The sequence below is a fragment of the Oryx dammah genome, unplaced genomic scaffold (genome assembly GCF_014754425.2).
Source record: "Oryx dammah isolate SB20612 unplaced genomic scaffold, SCBI_Odam_1.1 HiC_scaffold_3, whole genome shotgun sequence".
In the NCBI taxonomy this organism is placed as follows: domain Eukaryota; kingdom Metazoa; phylum Chordata; class Mammalia; order Artiodactyla; family Bovidae; genus Oryx; species Oryx dammah.
In genome coordinates this window covers 92,385,575-92,392,681 of record NW_024070187.1, presented here as the reverse complement: position 1 = coordinate 92,392,681, position 7,107 = coordinate 92,385,575, and the positions used below count along the sequence as shown (strand labels likewise).

Genomic DNA, 7,107 nt, shown 5'->3' with positions numbered 1-7,107 from the left:
ATACCACTACACACCTATCTGAATGACAAAGGGTTGGCAAGGATGTGGAGCAACTGGAATTCTCCTGCATTGCTAGTGGGAGTGTAAGCTGACGTAACCATTTTAGAAAACAGTTTGGCAATATCTATCAACTCTAAATATGTATCAACTCTACGAACCAGCAATCCCACTCTTAAGTATACACCCAAGGAAAATAAGAGCACTTTTTTAAAAAGACATGAAAAATAATATTCATAGCAGTTTTATTCATAAGAACTAAAAGCTGGAAGGGAATTCTCTGATGGTCCAGTGGTTAGGACTTGGTACTTTCACTGCCAAGGACCTGGGTTCAATTCCTGGTCAGGAAATTAAGATGCCACAAGCTTCGAAACACGGCCAAGAAAAAGAATTGTGCAACTATTGTGACAATGGGTTTCCCTGGTGGCTCAGCTGGTAAAGAATCTGCCTGCAATGTGGGAGACCTGGGTTCAGTCCTTGGGTTGGAAAGATGCCCTGGAGAAGGGAAAGTCTACCCACTCCAGTATTCTGCCCTAGAGAATTCCACGGACTGTATAGTCCGTGGGGTCACACAGTCGGACACGACTGAGCGACTTTCACTTTCAAAAGCTGGAAACAATCCAGAAGTCCATCAATAGAAGAATGGATAAATAATGGTAGAATAATCATGTGTGTGCTCAGTTGTGTCTGACTTTTTGGAAGCCCATGGACTGTAGCCTGCTGCAAATGGCATTATTTCCCTCTGTTTTATGGCCAAATAGTATTCCATTGTATATATTGTATATACGGTATCTTCTTTATCCACTCATTTGTCAGTGGACATTTGGGTTGCCTCCGTGTCTTGGCTTCTGTGAATAGTGCTGCTGTGAACATTAGGGTGCATGTATCTTTTCCAGTTAAAGTTTCCTCTGGATAGATATCCAAGAGTGGGATTGCAGGATCATGTGGTAATTCTATTTTTAGTTTTATAGGGAACCTCCATACTGTTTCTCCATACTGGTTATATCAATTTACATTTATACCAATATTGTAGGAGGGTTCCCTTTTCTCCATATCCACTTTAGCATATATTATTTATAGGCTCTGGGATGGGGGATTGTACACGGCCCCAGAAGTGAAAGTATTGAGTCCTAACCACGAGACCACCTGATATAAAGAGAATTCCTTATTTGTAGACTTTTGGTGATGACCATTCTGACTGGTGTGGAATGTGCTAGTAGTTACATTTTCAAATAATTTTAAATCTAATGGCCATCACCTTTACACAATCCTCTCCTATAATCTGATTTACCTAAAAAAATATGTACACTCAAAATGTCAAATGGGAAAAAAAGAAAGTAAAATAAGTACTCAAATGCATCACTTTTAGAAAATAAAATTACAGTTTCAAAAATATTAAGTAGAACAAATAAAGCAAGGAAACAAGCAACAAATTTCATCATGTTATTGTTTTCATAAAATAATAAAGTGTCCCTCACTTTTCCCCATCACTCTTCAGAGGTAACCCCCATTTCCAAATCAACTTGTGTTTGAATTTTGTTTTCAGGAAAGAAACATTCTGCTGTGTGTATATCCTTTTGGTCTGAGAATGATTAAGGGCTGGCAGTCAGAACACACAAGGCAAGGACAAATTAACGCAGGATTTTGATGGAGAAGGTGTTTGGGGACGCATTGTCTTCTTGGTGGAGTTACAAGATGCTCCTTTATCCTTTGCCTAAACTGGCCCCTACCGCATCACTCTTGCCGGCACAAAGACATTTGGTAAAATAAGTACTAGGCGTGCACAACCACAGACTCACAGCTGAGGCTTTGTCTTTTCTTGAGTAAACATAATCCCAACAATGAGACACTGTCTGCAGGGACCAGGGGGCGGTAGGAGGGATGGTTAATCAAGTTCTCTTTTCTGATTAGTCACTAAATTTATAAAGCATATCCCCCTTATTAACTCTGTTTGCCTCTTTTCTTGAACAGCTCCCAAGTGACATTTTTGGGGGCAGTGGGGGAGGGGGGCTACACTGGGTCTTTATTGCTGTGCAGGGGCTACTCTCTAGTTGTGGTGTACGAGCTTCTCATTGTGGTGGCTTCTCTTGTTGAAGAGCACAGACTCTAGGGTGCACAGGCTAATTAGTTGTAGAACATGGGCTTAGTTGCCCTGTAACATGTGAAATCTTCCTGGAACAGGGATTACACCCGTGTCCCCTGCTTTGGCAGGTGGATTCTTAACCACTGAACCACCAGGGAAGTGCTCCAAGTGACACTCGATGCCCTTTCTACCGTGACTTCCCTGGAAGATCTGATGCACCTCTGGGGCAAGTCAAATGGCTGGAATGGGTGGGGTTGGAGGGTCTTTGAAGTCTATGAGCCGTTTTACCCAGAATCAAGGGCTTGGTTTTTCTCCTTGAGAATTATTTGATGCTTCTATTCTAAAGTGGGCTTCCCTGGTGGCTCAGACAGTAAAGTCTCTGCCTGCAAAGCAGGAGACCCAAGTTCAATCCCTGGGTCAGGAAGATCCCCTGGAGAAGGGGCTGGCTACCCACTCCAGTATTCTTGCCTGGAGAATTCCATGGACAGAGGAGTCTGGCAGACTACAGTCCATGGGATCGCTCACAAATGTTTTACAATGCTTCTAGGCTGCTTAGATTGGATTCAGAGTGAGTTTAGGATCTCCTCTATCTTTATAATCTCAAGAAATTTGATAAAATATTCTACTTTTATTTTCTCTCTTTCTTCCCCATCCTTATTCATTGGGACGTTTAATATCTACTGCCCCTATATGCTGGGAACAAACAGAGCCATCCCCAAAAGTTAGCCAACAACTTAATTACAATGATTGGAAACAATTGGGATTTTTGCCTCAGGAAATATGCAATGTAATCATTCCCATGGAGAAGGCAATGGCACCCCACTCCAGTACTCTTGCCTGGCAAATCCCATGGACGGAAGAGCCTGGAGGGCTGCAGTCCATGGGGTTGCTAAGAGTCGGACCCGACTGAGTGACTTCCCTTTTACTTTTCACTTTCAAGCACTGGAGAAGGAAATGGCAACCCACTCCAGTGATCTTGCCTGGAGAATCCCAGGAACGAGGGAGCCTGGTGGACTGCCGTCTATGGGGTCACACAGAGTCGGGCACGACTGAAGTGACTTAGCAGCAGCCTTTTCCTCTCCTCAAATCCCTTTACTGGTTTCTTTCATTTAGTTCATTTAATACATATTTTGTTGAGTGCTTGCCATTGCCAGGCACTGCTCTAGGTTTAGAGATACAATAGTGAAAAAGACCAGGTTCCTGACATCATGGGGCTTACGCTGTAACTGAAAACATAAGATAAACAAATACATATTCATAGTACATAAAGTAACGTCATGTACTAAAAAGCATCATGGAGAAAATACAGCAGTACCAATGCATGGAAAATGATGTGTAGAGATGAGAATATTTATTTCAGGTACATAGGTCAGGGCAGGCCTCTCCAATAAGGTGACATTCCTTGCGATGCTTTTATTTTCTTCTTCAGGTTCTGAAGGTGCTGGTGATGAGCTTTCGTACCTTCTTACCGGGAGCTTGTGTCAACACGTCCTTCCCTTCTGCCCTTTTCTTGATGGTCCTGCTTCCTCTGCTTGTCCTGACTCTGCACTTCTTCTTCCCATGGTCTCACATTCTCTCTCTAATCATTTCCAGCATAGCCCTGTCACAAAGAATTTGTGTCTGGGTGCTTAACACATACCTTCAAGTGATGTTAATATCATTCATCTGTCTTGACATTGCTATTTGAGAAGTGATTCTAACGTAAACCAGAGGTTTTCAAACTTTTGATTTGATGGACTTCTGTCTTTAGGGGATAAAAGACTTTGAAAGAGGTTCCATTCCCAGCTCAACCTTGCAAATGCTGCTCACACTTAAAAAAATATCAGTTCAATAGAGCTTTGCCTTAATAGACAGCTATTATGGTGGCTATTAAATACTCACTTTGTGCTTAGTAGCATACATTCAGATTTGGAGTGGAAATGACTCTTAAAAAAAAAAAAACAACCCACACTCATTTTTGGTGTGACTCACATTTTGAACAAAGCCCAGACCACCTGTTGTTTATTCCCTACCATTTGGAACTCTACCTTCATTTCTGGGTTTCCTCCAGAGGACACAGAACAAGGATTTGCACATAGTTTTCCATTTAATAAATAAATCCAGCAATGGAGTGGATCCTGTGAGATTCATCAGACAATACACAGAGGCTGAGTTTCTGAGCTTCTTGGCCTTTGGGACCACATAATCCTTATGAAAAATGTCAGTGCTCAACATAATACCTGGGCCATGATTGCAGTTGAGTGAATCAATGAACAGAAAGGGAAGGATCATGTTTAGTAAGTAAATATTCACAAGCTCTTCAGAATAATTTGATTCTGTCTCACCCATCATTTGGAAACTGTCTAGGTCAGCTTTGTGGCACTTTTATTATCATAATGAGAAGTAGTTTTTATTAGAACAGTAAACACGAAACTATTATCTCCACAAATGCAATGGCCTGCAAAAAGAGTACTTCGCACTCTAATTAAGAACAAAGCACCCAATTACATCAGATTGAACTTTGGAGTCACAACTTTGTTTTTGTTTCATCTTGTAATGCTGGACAAGGAATCAGAGAGAAAGGGTCAGACAAAGTAGATACTTAAGGACTGAATTAATGGACTGAGTCTCCTAGCTGCTTTAGGGGCTCCTTGGGTTAAGCCAGAAGGATGGCAGCACCGCAGTGGTTAAGAATCCAGTTGTCAGACCGCTTGTTCATTCTTCTTTGTCTGTTTGAAGAATAAAGAGGTCCATTTTCAATTCACATTGGAGAGAGACCCGAAATTGGACCAAGAATGGCATCCCTGGGCTTCATAGGTGGCTCAGTAGCAAAGAATCTGCCTGCAAATGCAGGAGACATGGGTTCAACCCCTGGGTCAGGAAGATCCCCTGGAGAAAGGAATGGCAACCCACTCCAGTATTCTTGCCTGGGAAATCCTATAGACACAGGAGCCTGGAGGGCTACAGTCCATGGGGTCGTAAAAGTCGGACAGGACTTAGCGACTAACAGCACCAACAATGGGATCTCCACATCCCCCCACAGCTTATCAGACTCTGAAGGGCCTGGAGGGCCCATGTGCCTCTTAGATGATTTTGCGGAGCCATTCTGCATGGAATAACTAAGCCTTGGCTTAATGAACTCCTGGGGAGTTGGGTGGGTTTTGGAGATGCTTGTGTGATAGACCAGGCCCTAGAGGTGGAAAATGGTATTTCTTAAACACCAGGAAGGGGTGCACACTCCAGAGGAGGGGGTTTGATGAGGGGGGGGGTGTCTCTAAAAGGAAGGCAGATATAAGATTAAGGGAACAAAATTAGGTTCTGCACAGCCCCCACCAAAAAAGTTTCCTCCTATGAAACATTTAATTTCTTGAATGTTTTCCAGGAAAAATGCTATTAATGGCTGCTTAAAATTCTCTCTCATATGTTGTAACTTTAATTTTTCCAACCTTTAGAAAAGTCTGAAATATTAAAAAAAAAAAAAAAGAAGAAGAAGAAGAAGAATCTAGTTGTTGGTTTGCAGGTTCTATGATTTCCTTCTGTCAGGAGTGAGCTGTCAGGCTCTGTTTACTTCTCAGCTACTTTCCTAGGTCTGTGCCTTCTGCCTCCCAGCTTCAGGCTTTGCCCCACCCAGACTATGACCCATAAGGCATCATCTGCCCGCTTGTTAAAAGTGTGGAATCTCAAGCTCTCCCCACCAAACCTCCTGAATCAGAATCTGATTTTAGCAGGATCACATGTCTGCATGTTAAAGTTTGACAAACATTACTCTTAGGGGCTCTAGCCCAGCACTGAACAAATGGTTATCAGATCTTCAAAAGCCCCAGAATCATTTATACAAAAATCACAATTCCTGTGTCCACCCCAGAGATTAGATTCAGGGAGTCTGGGACAGGGCCTGGAATTTCTCTTTCCTCAGGCAAGTGCTGCTGGTCTGGTCCTGGGCTAAAGCTTAATCCTGACAGTTAGACTTCTAAATAGTCTTGTGTCTTTATTACAGTTCTAGTCACTGGTGTCTTGTGTTTCAATCTTTGCTTTACAAATTATTTCCAGTGGTCTCTTCAGGATTTCTATGCAGAAAGGTCTTTGTTGTTGCTTAATCGCTAAGTCATGTCCGACTCTTTGTGATCCCATGGACTGCAGTGTGCTAGGCTTCCCTGTCCTTCACTGTCTTCCAGAGTTTGCTCAAACTCATGGACACTGAGTTGTGATACTATCCAAACATCTCATCCTCTGCAGACTTTCTTCGAAGGTCTTAGTGCATGCGTGCTCAGTTGCTTGTCATATTTGACTTTTTGCAACCCTGTGTACGTAGCCTGTCAGCTTTCTCTGTTCATGGGATTCTCCGGGAAAGAATACTGGAGTGGGTTGCCATGCCCGCCTCCAGGGGATCTTCCTGACCCAGGGTTCGAACCCACGTCTCCCGTATCTCCTGCATTGCAGGCGGATTCTTTACCCAAGGTCTTAGTACAGTAATCTAATTTGAAGAAGGAGGCTTGAAACTGTTTTCGTTTAACAGTTTAAATAAAATTGAGGGAGCCTGAGTTACCCATATCGAGAAACCAGAGATGAAGTTAATGGAGATTACTGGGGGACATCGTTACTGTTTATTCCTACCTGTCTCGCCTCTGGGCCCAGAGACCTCTTGAACTCCAGGCTTATAATTAGAGTTCTTCAACCACAAGCATCAGAACCAGCCTCCGCCTAAGTCAACACAGGAATTTATTAGCAAGATATCAGATGGCTCACAGAACAACAAGATGCCTATAGAACAAGGCTCATAAATGGGTAGGAAGCAGGGCAGATTTGGAGATCTGGGTAGCAAGAGCTTTTCAACAGTTTTGTGTCAGAGCCATGCCTGGAATGAATGAGTTCCAACCAGTTTCAGTATTTTTGTTACTTTTCTGAAGATTCAGATCCTAGAATAGAAATGTTTGGCTTGGCTTGGTGAGGGAGGGCTGGCCACGCTGAGTAACAGTCCTAGCAGATTTTATCCCAAAGGAAGGGTAATTCTTTGGTGGAACTGGGGAGGCTAGAAGAGATGCCTGGTA

At 42.9% G+C, this 7,107-nt stretch overlaps 1 non-coding gene across 1 annotated transcript; it reads left to right on the top strand.

Moving 5' to 3' along the window:
* The first annotated feature begins 273 nt into the window (after positions 1 to 273).
* On the top strand, positions 274 to 347 carry TRNAE-UUC. The gene has a single exon. It is a non-coding gene; the product is annotated as a tRNA-Glu (tRNA).
* Positions 348 to 7,107: the final 6,760 nt, after the last annotated feature.